Source organism: Arachis ipaensis, chromosome B05 (assembly GCF_000816755.2).
Source record: "Arachis ipaensis cultivar K30076 chromosome B05, Araip1.1, whole genome shotgun sequence".
NCBI classification, from domain to species: domain Eukaryota; kingdom Viridiplantae; phylum Streptophyta; class Magnoliopsida; order Fabales; family Fabaceae; genus Arachis; species Arachis ipaensis.
The window spans coordinates 130,909,178-130,926,231 of record NC_029789.2 but is presented as its reverse complement, the minus strand read 5'-3'; the positions used below and the strand labels follow the sequence as shown (position 1 = coordinate 130,926,231).

Genomic DNA, 17,054 nt, shown 5'->3' with positions numbered 1-17,054 from the left:
GTTGGATCTACGGATACCACCGTACCCGCCCTAAGGGAATCTTAGCTTCAGCACTTACCTTGGAGGCTCGCGTATGGGCACAGATCATGTCCCATTACATCTTTCCGAGCACTCATGAGTCCTCTTTCACTGCGGACATGGCTGTTCTACTATGGTGCATCCTTACAGACCAACCTCTGAATCTCTCAAGACATATCTGGAATGCTATGGAACACGTACAAATTGCGGGCAACCTACCTTTCCCCGCCTTGGTCTCAGATCTTGTCTCAGCAGCTGGAGTCTCCTACAGAGCTGGGGACACCAAAGCCATGCTTCCACGAGATGATCAATATGTCCCTAACGGAAAATACCTCAGACTCTCAGCAGCCACTACAAGCCTTCCTACTGCTCCAGTTGAAGATAATCCTTCTTCAATACCACAAGCATCTACAACTGAGAAATTACTCCAGCAGATAATCGAACGGTTGGATCGACAAGAACAGAAAGCAAAGATAAGAGAGCGCCGTAACGAGCGCCGATTCAAACACCTCAAAGAGCTACTCAAGGGACGCTTCAGAGACTCAGACACCCCGGACTCCACTTCCTTTACTAGCACTGGGAGCCATGATGGTCCCGATGATAGAGATACTGCTACCAGCCCACCCCTGTTCCTGACAGATGGCACCGAGGACGGTGCAAAGCCTTAAATGTGGGGAGGTCGGTCAGTACCTGACTTTCGGAGGTAATTTCTCTTCTCTAGCACCAATAATTAGGATATTTTAGTTAGATTTTCTTTCCTTTATAGAATAGAATAAATTGCATAGGTTAGAATAGTTGCATGCATGTTCTACTTGATTGAAAAGACAATAAGTTTCTTTTAAAAATCTATCTTTGGAACAAAATTTCACTAATTTTTCAAAAATTCTTATGATAAATTTGCTTGAGTTGTATTTGGAACATGATATTTAAGTTAAAAAACACACAACCTGTGAAAGATTTGAGCCTTTATGAATGGTTACATTATTTAACCATAATTATTTCATTTCTGTGTGTTTACTTCTCTATGATTGTGATCTATATTTTGTTTTATCTTATATGTCCAATAGCTATTATATTTGTATGCTTGCACATGATTGAGGCCATTATTTATTTAAACTCACTTATCCAAATTAAGCATACCCTTTTAAATTATCTTTGTTAACCACTTTGAGCTTTTAATTCCCATTTGTTCGATATTTCACCACATTACTAACCTTAAGCCGAAAAACAATTGTATATCCCAAATTGAATCTTTGGTTAGCTTAAGATAGAATTGTGTGTGCTAGTTAAGTATGGGAAATTGTGGGAACAAAAGTTGTTAAGGGAATGTATAATGAAAAATTTTAAGGGAATTTGGATACCTACTCATGTGAAATTATAAGAATGAAAAATCTATGTGCATTGATAAGCTTTATTTATTTTAAGCAAAAAAAATTGATAAATAAATAAATAAGGGGACAAAATTACCCCAATGTTAAATTCAGAATTCAAAGATCAGTGCACATATAATAGAACCAAAATATAAGTTGATACATGAGTATGGATTGAAAAAGGGAATTCTGGGTAGCTAGGTATGAACTTTAAAGATGACATTAAGTGTATACAAGTTATGTTAGAGCTTGGGTTAATTAAAGATTCAATTTATTAGCTCACTTGACCAAATATACACCCCTACCTATGCCTTAGCCCCATTACAACCTTGAAAAGACCTCATGATGTTTGCATTGGTATATTAACTGTTGTTGATTGGTTAGGAGAAGAACAAAAGTTAGAAATCATGATTAGAGAAGGATAGAGTGACCACCCTATACACTAGAGGTTAGAGCGTACATACATTATCAGCGAGGGTTCAATACTTGAATTTTCAAGTTCCCTGCTTTCATGAGCTATCTTCTTGCACTTTTATCTGTTTTATTGTGTAATGATAAAATTAGTGGAATTTGATTTGTAATTATTTTGAAGAGCTTATTTACTTTTGATCAAGTGGACAAGAATCATATAGTTGCATTTATTTATATGTATATAGGTTTGCATTGCATTTCATGAGTTTCTACATGTTCATACTTATTTCCTTATCTCCTTCAATTAAGCATGAGGACATGCTAATGTTTAAGCGTGGGGAGGTTGATAAACCACTATTTTATGGTTTATATTGTGTTTAATTATGTGGTTTTATCATGATCTTTACCCACTTATTCATTAAATTAGCATGCATTCAGATTTCCTTCCTGAATTTATTACATGTTTGAAAACTGCTTCCTAGAGACTTTAATTATTTATTTTTAATTCTCCTTTATTCCATTCGGTGCCGTGATCTGTGTGTTGAGTGTTTCAGACTTTACAGGGCATAAATGAGTTGGAGATTGGAAAGGAAGCTAGCAAAAATGGAAGGAACACAAAAATTTGAGGAGATAACCAGCGAGAAGTGACACGGTCGCATAGCTCACGCGACCGCGCGAAGGAGAGCAAATCGCAGTGACGCGGCCGCATGGCTCACGCGACCGCGTGGATTGGAAAAGCTCAGGCGACGCGGTAGTGTGGACGACGCGAACGCGTGGCGAGGAAAAGCGCGAATGACGCGTCCGCATGGACGACGCGATCGCGTGACATGTGCGATCTGCATAATCTACAGAATTTGTTGGGGGCAATTTTGGACCTTAATTCGGCCCAATTTTCGGCCCGGAACAGCAGACTAGAGTCAGAGAACATGCAGAAACAAATAACACATTCATTCAGTCAACAGTGGAGAGATCTAGTTTTACTCTCTTAGGTTTTTTTCTCTCTAGGTTTTTAGAATTTTAATTTTCAATTGGTTTCAGCATTGGAACATTGAGAAGAGTTATTTCCTTATCAAGACTTCATCATTCTAGTTTGTTTTCTTAACTTGGTTTCATTCTTCCATGTTCTTTGCTTTGTTCAATTTTGTTATTCGAATATTTTTTTGATTAATTAATGCAAGGATTATTTCTTTTTAATTCAATTTCAATTCTAATAATCATGTCTTCTTTTAATTCCCTTTCATGTGCTATGGATTCTTTATTTACAATGCGTGAGTAGTTTCCTTACTTGATGGGGAGTTGATTAAAAGGAACTCTTGAGTTGGAAGGATTGAAAGAAAATTTGTAATTGGGTTAATTGTTGGATTGCTATCTTGTCACCGACGCCAATCCCGTTGAACTAAGTGGGTTGCAACTTGTGAACAGATCTGGCATTCCAACTTGTTTGACTTTCCCTTACCTAGTAAAGGATAACCAAACAGAACAACCATTAATTATAAATTAATCTTACAATCACCCCATCAATAGTAGAAATTCCAACCAATCAACTCCCAGTCAAGGCTTTTATTCATATTATTTAATTTTCCTCAATTTACATTCCAATTTACTTAGCTCAACTTCTTTGAACATCTGATTAATAAGATAGCACACTTTTCTGCAATTCGTTGGGAGACGACCTGGGACTTAAAACTCCCAGTAATTTTTAATTTAACTCTCTGTGACATATTTCTAAATTGATAGGCAGATTTTCGGTGAGTTAAGAACTATACTTGCAACGTAACTATTTTAATAATTTTTAATTCACCAGCTTCTGCGTCTCATCAAGGGAGCAAGATTTGGTGAGCTAAAGTTGGAGGTCGGGATGAAGTTCAATAGCAAACATGATTTTATTGAGGCCGTGAGAAAGTTCACCATACAAGAGGGGAGGCAAATCAATTTCAAAAGAAATGAGAGTTATAGGGTGAGAGCTGTTTGCAAGTACAAGAAGGAGGGTTGTAAGTGGGTTGCATATGCCTCTATGGATCATGAAGGGACTTGCTGGCAGATGAAAACATTCAACAACAACCACATATGTGCAAGGAGAACTAAAAATAGGGCAGCAAATAGGAAGTGGTTAGCCTCAAAGCTGGTAAAGAAAATAAGAAAATATCCTAACCTGAAACATGGAGAAGCGTCTGATTACTTCAAGAGGAAGTGTGATATTGACCTCAATAAGTCCTCTCTGACTAGAGCCTTAAGTGATGCAAGGAACATTGTATATGGAGATGCGGCAGCACAATACACACTTCTTAGAGACTATGCAGAGACACTATTGAAAAGTAACCCTGGATCAACTATTAAAATAGGAGTGAAGCCGCAGCCTGAAGGAGAACCAACTTTCGAAAAAATGTACATATGTCTCGATGGATGCAAGAAAGGATTCAAGGCTGGGTGTCGGCCTCTAATTGGGCTAGATGGAGCCTTTTTGGAGGACAAATACTAGCCGCAGTTGGACAAGACGCCAGCAACCATATATATGTCATCGCTTGGGCCATTGTAGAGGTTGAGAACAAGGAAAACTGGTGATGGTTTATGGAGCTTCTGTTAGATGATCTGGGTGATGTAGCCTCTAAAAAATTGTGCTTTATGTCTGACATGCAAAAGGTAATATTTAAGCTTTAAAAAAATTTGACTGCAACTATCAAGGACTCTGTTGGGACATAATTTAAATTTAAGGGTTTAGATAGAGTCATAACTGTTTATTTGGGGGGCTTAATTGGGGCTCGATAACAGTAATTGCTAACAGATAGAGTCATATGATGGCAGGGGTTAATTCCAACAGTCCGTGAATTGATGCCTGGAGTGCACCATAGGTTTTGTGTGTGGCACCTATGGAAGAACTTTAACAAGCAGTGGAACACACAAGAGTTAAGAACCATGTTATGGGAATGTGCAAGAGAGACAACTAGGCATGGTTTTGAACAGAAAATGGAGAAAGTAAAGAGAAAGAATGAGGAAGCCTGGGCCTACTTGAACAAATGGCCAAAGGAAAGTTGGACGAAGGCATACTTTAGTCATGATCTGAAGCTGGATAACATTTGTAATAACGCGTGCGAGGTCTTCAAAGCAAGGATAAAGGAGTATAGGAAAAAGCCTATACTCACTCTACTAGAGGAAGTACGCATGTTCGTGATGAGAACAATTGCAAAAAAACAAAGTGAAGCTGCAACACCACATTGGCAGGTTACCTCCTATTCAGAGGAGCAGACTAGAGAAGATAAGGAAGGAGTCACAAAAATGGCGTCCGGTGTGGTGTGGTGATGATGGCTATCATAAATTTGAGATTCATGGATTTCCAACAAACATGGCTGTTGACTTGGAAAAGCATATATGCACATGCAGATTCTAGCAGATCACAGGTATAAGATTCTTTTTTTTTTCTTACTTGGTAGTAGTTATAAAATGTCTTAGAAGTACATATGAGGTCTCATTGGCAACTTTTGTAGGAATTGTAACGTTGATTGAAATATAAACTGTTTGTGACGTGAATGAATATAAACTATTTGTGACTGAACCTCCTCTTTGATTGAATATAATCTGGATTTCAGGCATGCCATGTGTCCACGCATGTGCTGCAATAGCTAGACTCAATGGGAATCCTGAAGACTATTGTCACAAGTGGTTGACAATGGATTCATATAAAGAAACATATAAGCATTCCTTGAATCCCATCCCTGGACAAGCAATGTGGGAGAAGTCTCAGTATAGTAGGCCCCAGGCTCCCAAGATTCGGAGGAAGCCAGGTCCTTTGAAGCAGAAACGACGAAAGGATGCAGATGAAGAGCCTTCAGGAAGTAAGAAGAGTAAGACAGATGCAACAAAGCTACCTAGAAAGTACAAGGAGTTTTCTTGTGCTTACTGTGGGACAAAAGGTCACACGAAGAGAAGTTGCTCCCACAGAAAAGCTGATGATATTGCAGCTGCCCTTGCTGCTACTGCAGCAGCTGTAATAGCTAAGGAGAAACAAAAGGGTGCTAATGCAGCAACTAATGTTGCCACTTCTGCAGCAGCTGGTGTTGCCACTTCTTCAACAACTGGTGTTGCTACTTCTGCAGCAACTAATGTTGCTACTTCTGCAGCCCCAACAAATGCTCCTTCGGAGATTGTGCTTTCACAGACCCATTTTTCACAACCAGATAATGGAGATCAGGAACAAGTAGGATTCCGATATGTCCTATTATTTGTGTTTTTAATGGTTATTTAAAAAAAATATCTATTTAAATTAATTTTAACTTTGACTGACGGGGACTTGTATTATACTCATGCAATCATAGGTGACTCCTGCAACGAGGCCCGACAAATTACAGCCTAAGAGGAAAGCATTTCCAGCCCCAGGATCATCAAGTGTTGACCCATTGCAAGGAGCAAGTGCTGGAACATCTTCAATGATGGCTGAATTCATGAAATTTGTCCCAACACCAGGAGTGAAGCCAGCATTCAAACCTCCTAGGAAGAAATGAATGATGTTTAGTTGTGATAGACTATTATAGTTGGGGTAGTTGTTTTCTTAATTATGTTTATCTTGTGTCACTGGAACATGGTTATATGTGTGTGTCCAAATACTTGGCTATTTTGTTAAAGAATTTCTGGATGTATTTTGTTAATGACTTTCTGGATATTTGTTCAGTTGTTGGCAAGCAATGCTTTTGGATATTCACTAAATGTAGACACTTTATTTCAGGTTTATGAATGGTACAAATATGTTTAATATTTAGCTTTCCTTTCTTACTATTGCAATATGACATATGTACCAGAGGAGCTAAAACCATGCTTCTTTTTCATGAAAATCTGAATACAATACTTTCATTCACCCTCAGAGTACACACCTTCAGGCCCACACTTTTAATCAAAATTTAATCATACTTACACCATACATAACAATCAGAAACACAACTAAACAAATAACCAAACTTAAAATACTAATCCATATTTTCAAACACCTAATTTCAACTTCCGTTGAAGTAATTCTCCATGCTAAATTCATCTTCCAACTATCATCACTGCTTGTAGGTTGTGTTTTGTCCACTAAACTCTGTTCTTCTTCACTGTCTGCCCACATAAAGAAACCACACCACATTCTCCCAGAACTTTGCCAATTTTGCAACAACCAGCAAAAAGAAAAAATCTTAAGATTACTCATCAACCACAAATACCAGTAGCAACACATTGAGGAAGAAGAAGACGACATTGAGAACTTACATTATAATTTGGACACCCATAAAAGGAGATCAGGATTAGCATTTGTTCCAGACCAGCGAAGCACTGGACGCATTCCACAACCACACCAGTTAGGAATCTTTCCCAACCTCCCACCATTAAGGTTCCTCAGGGAAGCCCCATGAGAACGTGATCGTGCAGAACTCACTACAGGTTGGCTTCCTGAACTCATCATTTCTCCAGCACAGTCTTCATCGTATTCGAAAAGGAGGGTTGCAAATTAGGGTTTTATCATCTATGGAGGGGTTAAATTGAGTTGATTCAAATTTGGCCACATCATTCACTCATCAAGAATCCACCCTGGCAAGCTACATGACACTTGGATACACACGCTGGCGACTTAACGTGCCACATCAGCGTTCCGTTAACGGAACTATCGACAAGGGTAAACGTGGGGCACGATTCAATATTTGAGGGTTTTAATTTGGTAACTATAAATTTTGGGGTCCAAAATGGGATTCAACTCACAGTTTTTCACTTCATAATTAACACCATGACAAATTGACAAGTAACTCATTTAATTTCTGACAACACAGACTGGAGTAGAAGAGTTGAAGAAGAGGAGGAGTAGAGTTTGAAGAAAAGTGCTCGGCAATTGAAAATGAGAATCAAGCTAGGATTAAAGTGGCAGGAAGAAGCATAACTAAAAGCAACACAACTTCAAGAGAAAAATTATAAATTGATGCAGACACAGGGAAACCAACTTGTTAATATCAAGGCAGTTCAAATTTACAATCAAACATGAACAATATAAATTCATATCTGCCTACTACACTTACACATGCAAATATGTACCAAACTAAGAATCTATTGTTCCTCAAACACAGTGAATTTATATACTTACCATCATCATTTAGTTATAGTCACCATGAAATTAATCGATCAACCACCTGTCCACATCCTCAAAAACAAGACCTAATTTCTAACTACAAGAGCTTCATCAAACTCCATGTAGTTTTCATAGAAAATGCAAAAAGAATGGAACCTTGATGCGTTTGGAGTAGGTGGAAGAAGCAGAGGTGGAGGAAGAAGGAATGAAGTCAGAGTTAGTGGCCAGGAAGAGAAACAGGGCGGCGACAGTGAGACACAATGCACAAACAGTGGAGGCGGAAGAAGACAGACGGCCGAAAACGTCAAGAACCCTAACATTTTTTTTTTCGGCTTAGCTAGGTAGACAACCGAGCATCTGAACAATATAAATAGGGGAATGCTAGGGGAACAATGACTATTTTGAACAACACGAACAACCACCAATCAAATAAAAACACACTACATCTCTAAATTAATCATCTAAATTTTAATATTAAAATAACCATTCGTACACTAGTAAAATGAACATCTGATATATCTATTGTTTACATTGTTTAATATTTTCATTGTCTACCTATACTTTTCCATATAAATAAGAGTGAATACCTCACTCGGCCCCTGACAATTATCTCAAAAGGACAACGAGGCTCCCAAGAAAAAAAAACACTAAATCCGACCCCTGATCTTTTTTTTTGGAACTGATTAGCCCCTGTGCCAAAAAAATTACATTGGCGTTTTTTGGCACAGGGGCCTCGTTGTCCTTTCGAGGTAATTGTCAGGGCCAGGTTGGATTTTTTTTGTCAAGGGTCTCGTTCTCTTTCGAGGTAATTGTTAGGGGCTATTTTGGATTTTTCTCTATAAATAATGGTCTAGAAATTTGGCCGAACAAAGATAAAAAAAATACTACTTAAATTATTCAAACCAAAAATTCTATTCAGTTATTTCAAAATTTTAACTTTTATACCCTAATTTACCAAATCAATATTTCCCTCGCCCAACATTATCGAATCGAACAAAATAACTATCCAATTAAGAATTAAAATAACTATCTGCATACTTATTGAACTGAACATTGAGCATGTTTTACTTGTATTTACTTAAACTAACCATCCTCATAAGAAACACAATAACCATCCGCCAGTCTAGTGAATTGAACAACTAGCATATTATTCGTTATCAATGCATGAACTTTCGCTGCTTACCTTATTAGATTGTTCACTCTCCACATCAATGGACACGTGAGGAGGAAGGCACAGGTGCGACTGTGGCTGTGGAGGGAACTGCTGCACACAGTGAGGCTACGAGGGTGTCAGCGGGGGGCTGCAGCGGCATCGATATGGCTGGAGAAGGGGTTGCAGCGGCACGGGGTTTGGATGAAGACGAGGGTGTTTCTTGTTCTAGATGTTGTGTTGTTGTAAGGACTAAGGAAACATGAATAAGTTGAAGGGAGGTTTTGGGTTTGGTGGTTGGAGAAGGGGAGATGCGGGAATGAGATTGAAAACATCAATATTGATGGGAGAAAGGGGAAGGGGAAGAACAATAGAGGCGCGAAACCAAATACACCTAAATATCTTCGTGTTACATCCAAATATTTTCGTGTTACACCTAAATTTGCTATAAATACAGAAAAAAAAATTCTCTAATGCTGCATTTTTCCCCTTTTTCTTCTTTTTCTTATTTCTTTCTTTCTTTTAGTTAAATGAATGCAAGTTTATCATCTTCCAAGTAATTTTGTAGTATTATGTATTTCTTCTTCTTCTTTGTTTGATTTTTTTGTTTTAATTCTTGTTAAGAGAGTAAAACAAGAAGAAACTTGAGAAGATAAAACCAAAAAGAAAAGATGAATAAAAAAAAAAAGAAAAAGAAGATGGTGATGATGATGATGATGATGATAAAAAAAGAAGCAGTAGAAGATGAAGAGGAAGAAGAGGAAGAGTTTTGAATTATACAGAACTTATCAGAATAAAAATACACCCAAATATATTCGTATTACACCCAAATTTGCTGCAAATACAGAAAAATGTTTCTTTTAATGCTGCATTTTTTCTTCTTTTTTTCCGTATTTCTTTCTTTCTTTTAGTTAAATGAATGTAAGTTCATCATCTTCCAAGTAATTTTGCAGCATTATGCGTTTTTTCTTCTTCTTTGTTTGATTTTTTTATTCTTGTTAATAGAGTAAAACAAGAAGAAATTTGAGAAGGTAAAACAAAAAGGAAAAGATGAATAAGAAAAAATACTACAAGAAAAAAGACCTATGACTACGCTTTTTTCTTGTCACGTTTTTATGAGGGTGGTGATTGATTAGAGATTTGACCATATTTTTTCTTGCTACGCTTAAAAAGCGTGGAAAAAAGGCCTATAGCCATACTTTTATGAAGGTGGCAATTGATTTGAGATTTGGCCACGCTTTTTTCTGTCACACTTCAAAAACGTGACCATAGAAAAACACAGAGACATTTTTAAAACGTGGTGAAAAGTTTTTGATATTGAAACGTTTTTAAAGTGTCCCCATTTCCAATAACTCTATTAGTACCCCTAGAAAAGCGTAGCGAAAAGGTTCCCTTAAAAAAAAAAAGAAACTACCAAGTCCCAAACGCGCAACTAACTCATCACTCATCAGACTTAGCTTCTACTCTTCTCCCCTGTAAGGCTGTAACACCATTACGCCAGCGCTCTGAAAACCCTAACACTCAGACAGAGCTCATCGGCGTCGCTTGCACTCTCTCATCTATCGGCGCTCCCTCCGTCGTATCCCCTAACCCGTCTTTGCTGGCGTTCACACTCCCTCGGCGCTCATTACTCACCGCGTCGGTCAGCCAACGGAGATCGCCTTTCCTACCTCCGCGCCGCCAGTCTCTGCCCTCCTTCCTCTATTGTCTCTTCTCATCTGCTCTACCGCCTTCTCAGCCAACGGGAACGGTGGAAGTTTCGGTTCAGTGAACGAGGACCTTCTCCAGAACATTCTGGCGAGGCTCCCGGCTCGTTGGTTCGCTTCCGCTGCTTGCGTCAGCAAATCATGGATCTCTGTCTGCAATCGAATCCTTACTCGTCCAAAGCTCTCTTCTGCCCTTTCTCTCAATCCTTCACTTTTCGTAAGTTTCACCTATTTCCCCCAAATCAAAACATTTCTTAAAAGCTATGGTTAATTGAAAATGGAAATGGAGCTTTGTGATTCTATCAGCTTGTTTTTGGAGTAAAATTTTCAAATTTGTACTCAAAATGATACATGTTATGTTCTGATAAACTTGATTAGTTCTGATTCCGAGTCAGATTGTGTTCAACTTTTCAGGTTACACTGAAACACTTGACCAGAAATCTGATATTGTGGTCCCTGAAGATGATCATGGCCTCTATGCAATTGATATTCTAGATCCATCCTTGGTAATTTATTCAATTGTTAATTGATTAAACCAATAATCAACAGTTCAACATAGCCTATTTTATTTTTTGTTATTTTTGGGAATTTTAATTAAGTGATCTGATTTGATTTGATTTTCTGCTGTTATGTGAAATGTTGTTGCAGTTTACGAAATGTATACATTTGACTGAGGTGTATCATTTCCATGATATGATTGACATGCTTGTTGGGTGTGGCTACAAGAAAGGAACCACATTGCTTGGTTATGGTTATGACTTCAGCCAAAGCAATAGGTAAATTGCTAGGCCCCTTCAGCATAATATCAAGTTTAATCAGTGATTTATTTATTTGTTTAGTGGTTTCCCATGGGTATTCCACCTTTCAATTATCAAGGAAGGAAACTAATCCCCTTCAGCATAACTATGTGCCTTATTTTTGTTTGTGTTGGCAGAATTGACAAGCTGATGGATGGCCTTAAAGCCAAGTTGGAAACTGCTTACAAAGCCTCTGGTGGAAGGAAAGTTAACTTGATTTCCCATTCTATGGGAGGAATCATGATCCTGTGTTTCTTGCCTCTTCACCGTGATGTGCGCTTATAAAACTCATGCTATTTCTACGATATATTGCATAGAGTTAGAGAAGAAAGTTATCCCATGTAGTTTGAAAATACTTACCAGTGAGTTTGGACATTGTTTTGGCAGGATTTTGTCAAATATGTGAATAAGTAGAATTGCTTGGCTTGTCCTTTTCAAGGTAATTCCTATGTCTTTTTTTTTTATGCTCTTCTTAATTGGGTATTTGGATGTGTGGAACTAAACTCATCTTCTAATATTTCACATATTTTTGTTGTGCTATCAAATATTTTGATTACTCTATAAACACTCATTTAGGCAGAAACTTGCCCATCTTGAAAGTCGTACATATGGTAGTCCATGCTGCATAATTTCTTGACAATAATGCTTTTCTTCAAATTTATGAAGTGATAATGCTAAGGCTAAATTATCATGCCTTTTCACTTCAAAGCTTCGTTTTTTCTTTAGTTCATTATGTTCTTTGGTATGACCTTGATCTTTTAATGACATTTTCCCCAGATTGCATAAAAATAAGTACCAAAGCATGTTCATCTTCCATTTTTGTTTGCTTCCTATGAATAACATGTCACTTTTCTTTGATGACTTTTTTTATTTATGGTCCAGAGTATAAATATAGTATGTGATGATGAAAGTTACAAAAGAATGCAGTTGGTTGTAAAAATTCCCATACTCTGGGTCATGGGCTTAGCATTCTTTTCCTTATATACTCTTATGTTCCTCCTTTCTTGATTCCGTAACCTTCCGGATTTACGTTCCTCATGAACAGGAGCCCCTGGATGCATCAATGATACTTTATTAACTGGACTAGAGTTTGTTGATGGCTTTGAAAGCTATTTTTTAGTATCAAGGTGGACTATGCATCAATTGGTAAATTCTTGATCTCAAGTGATTTGTACGGTCAGAATCTTTGTCTGTTTGAATGATGGCATGATGCTGTAACGAAAGTTTAAAGGGATCTCCGTTTGTTGAATCATGAAGGATGAGATAATTATGTATGCCTTAGTTAATTTAGTTGACTTTTAATTTGAGCTTTCTTTACCATATACGTGTAAGCCCCTTTTACTTTCTTATATATCTTAGCCTGCAAGTGATGATGTTAGTGCTACGTAATTAAAAAATCAAACTACTTCTATTGTGATTTTTTTTTTTTTAATTATCTCCCAGTTGTCATATCATGTGCTAGTCTTGCCCTGGCTGATGCTGGAATAATGATGAATGACCTTGTTGCATCAGTTTCTTTGGTATGAATCTTTCTCACATTTGCAGTCTTCTGAATGCGTGTAAACCTGTTTTATTAGTGCTTAAGCTGTGTCTATTATAAACTTTGTCTTGAAATTTTGATTTACTATCAAACTTGATCTTCTGCAATCTTCTACTTAGTTTTGATTTTCCCCAAAAATTACATGTTTCTTTATTTAACGATTGCAGTCCTGTCTCAGTAGTCAGTAAGAATCCTGTCTCAGTAAGAATCTGAAAATAATATCAGTGCATAAAGTTCAATGCTAAAATAATTATGAGTCAAAACCAAGAACCAAATGTTCATTATTCTGAATTTGAATTGAGGGAAAACATTTGCAATTGATATGAATGACAAGGGTGTCAACCCGGGGAGACATTTTTGGCATTGTGAGAATAAATCAATGAAGAAAATAATCGTTCTATTGTATAAATTAATTGTAAAATTTAATTTAGGATTCTTTTTAAGCTTGCTAGAATTTAATTTGGGAAGCTGATCAACTTGCAGATCTTGTAAGACCTTTGTTCCATTTATACTTTTTAATGATATGATTTTTTCTTGATTTTAATTATTTCTTAAAATCTGTTTCTGAATATTACCATTGAAGGGTACTGTCATCAAATCAGTTGACCGGGAACTTACCATCGGCACTTTGAACTTTCCCCACCATACTCAACAGAAAATGGAAGACACCGCTCCTATTTCTAAAGGTCTCCTCCTCCTATCAAAGATGTTTCAAGTACTTCTCTTCCTCCTTCTTGTCCTAATAATAATAAGCCTAATAGAAAAAGCCAAATCCTAACGTGTTAAGTTTTAAACAAAAGGTGTTGAGGACTTGAGGTAGATAAAGCATCTGACGTGACATGGTTAGAGGAGATTCAACCGCCGGAAAACTTGATGGTTAAGAGAAGGCAATACATAGGTCCTACTATAAGAAGACATTGACGGCATAGATAAATATAACTAGTTTGTAAAAAATTAATTTTTTTTATATTTTTTGTTTTTTTTTGTTTTTGCACGGCTGTGTTTGGTTTGAAGAGCTTGTAATCATTTGCACTGTAATTTGAACTCGAAATTTATTTTGTATTTGAATATTAGTTTTTTAATGTATTAAATAATTATAGCAAAAATTATATTTCACTAATTACTGTTTGATTTGTTTTGTAATAAAAATTGCATACTATATTTATAGGTTTGGTAATAAAAAAGGATTGAAAATTTATATTGTGCAGCGATGAAGGTAAAGTCAGAAAAATGATTTTTTTTTTTCTTAATTTGATAAGGCTATTGCCATGCTTTTAAAGTGTGGTCGTATTTCTTACTATCGTCACGTTTTAAAAACGTGGCTATATCTCGATATCGCCACACTTTTAAAGCGTGACCACAGCTCTATTGGCACGTTTCATATGACCACGCTTTAAAAGTGTGGCCATATCTCTCACATAAGGGCAAACTTTTAAGCGTGGCAATATATTTAAAAAACGTGGCAAAAAAAGTGTGGCAATAAGTCACCAAAAGTGTGGCGATAGAGCAACCGCCATGCTAGTAGATGTGACCCTTTCAAAAGCATGGTGGTAGTTCAAAAAGCATGGCGATGTGACCCTTTCAAAAGTATGGTGGTAGCTCAAAAAACATGGCAAAAATCTATCGCCATGCTTTTTTCAACTTTTTGCCACACTTTAAAAGCATGGCAATAGAAGTATTTTCTTGTAGTTAAAAAAGAAGAAGGTGATAATGATAAAAAAAAAAAAAAGAAGCAGTAGAAGATGAAAAGGAAAAAGAGGAAGAGTTTTGAATTATGCAGAACTTATTAGAATAAAAATACACCTAAAATTCTTAAAATACACCAAAATATCTTCTTGTTACACCCAAATATTTCCGTGTTACACCCAAATTTGTTGCAAATACAGAAAAATGTTTCTTCTAATGCTACATTTTTACTTCTAAATTGAACCACACCTCAACCACTTGATTGGATTCAAAACAATAAAAAGAGGAGAAGAAATTCCAATGAAAAAAGAAGGAGGCAAAGGAGGAGAAGGAAGAGGTGGTGTTGATGACGACGATAAGAAGAAGAACGTGCAGTAACGGCACGAAGCGCGTGAATATAAATTACTTGTAAAGACTTGTATGGGAAAAATGCTTGTATATAGAGAATAATTCTTTGAAATAATGTCATCGTATTCTAAGGATGAGATTAATTTTCATAATTTAATGCGAATCTTCTTATTATTTTGTTTGTCATTTGAATACTATTCATAAAAAATAGTTACTAAAAGTAAAATACTATAGAAAGAGAGACAGAAAATTTTTAGATTTATTATTCTGCTTTGTTTCTTAATCCTCACTTAATATACTCAAATTTAATAGCTTTGATGGTGGTGAGTTTTTGTAATTAGTTACAAAGTTTTAACTTTCTCTTTCTCTCTCGCTCTCTCTATGATTTTAAACAAACTCAATTTTGTTATTAAATAATTTTTTAAGTTCAGAATATTTTTAACTTCCTATATAATAAGTATCTTTTAAATTATCTAATGCATAAAAAGATCCATCTTTTCATTTATCTTAAAAGTTAAAAATTAAAGTTAAATGATATTTATTCTATTTTTTTAAGCAAAAAAATAAACATAAAAACAGAGAAACTCCATAAAAGAGTAATATTAAATTTCATGTTTTTATATATGAGAACATTATCGGTTATGATATTATATATTATCTTTATGCCAAATAACAAAAGATAAAAATCTATGATTTTAAACAAACTCAATTTTGTTATTAAATAATTTTTTAAGTTCAGAATATTTTTAACTTCCTATATAATAAATATCTTTTAAATTATCTAATGCATAAAAAGATCCATCTTTTCATTTATCTTAAAAGTTAACAATTAAAGTCAAATGATATTTGTTCTTTTCTTTAAGTAAAAAAATAAACATAAAGACAGAGAAACTCCATACAAGAGTAATATTAAGTTTCATATTCTTATATATGAGAACATTATCAGTTATTATGTTATATATTATCTTTGTACCATGTAACAAAAGGTAAAAATCTATTTCTTCTTTTTGTTACGTATTCTTTTTTCTGTCTAAATTAGCTTGTATATTATCAACTTATTTCTATTATCTATGTAATATTTTTTTCTGGTAGTTATCCATTAATAAATATTGAATTAATAATTCTGTTTATTATTGTACTTCAATATGTTTATTTCAATTAAACTCAGAAAATTATCAAAATTTAAACTTATTCCCTTGAACTATTTTTTGATCATATGGCTGGAATCGTTTAAATGGAAGGTTTTAGATCCTAAAATTTTTAAATTTAAAGAAAAATATAATAAAATAAATTAAAAAACCTAATAAAATAAAATGGTTTAAAAAATAGAATATATATATAAATAAATTAAAAAATTAAAACTTATTACATAGTCCATGAGATAGAAAAATAAAGAGAAGAAAATAATCATTAAGGTTGAAACAATACAAAATGTATAACACGGTTCTTATTTTACCATATTTAAATATTTTATGTTTATCTAATAATCAATAAAAAATAATATTATTTAATATAAAATACATTAAAAATAAAAAAGAGATTAACAAAATCAATTAACAAATTTCTTATCTTAGGTCACTATATTATTTGAAAAATCAATTAACAAAGTTTTTATATTGCTACATTTATTGTGTTATATGTCAAACTAATAATCAATAAAAAATAATATTATCTAATATAAAATAGATTACAAATAATAAAAAAGAAATTAACAAAATATGCGTGAAAATTTTTTATTCTACCATTGGTAGGTGTAGACTTTTTTTATCTTTTATATGTTAATCATGTGACAAACGAATAATATTAAATTAATAATTTTTTTGCAATATAATTTAAAAAATTAATAAATGTCAAATTAAGTACTCTATATAATTAAATATCAAATTCAGTACTTTACATAATTAATAGTTTAGATAGTTTAGGAAATTAACATATTAATGTTTTTA

The 17,054-nt window shown here is 34.9% G+C and overlaps 1 pseudogene; it reads left to right on the top strand.

Annotated features, from left to right (window-relative positions):
- LOC107644167 lies at positions 10,422–14,194 on the top strand (annotated as a pseudogene).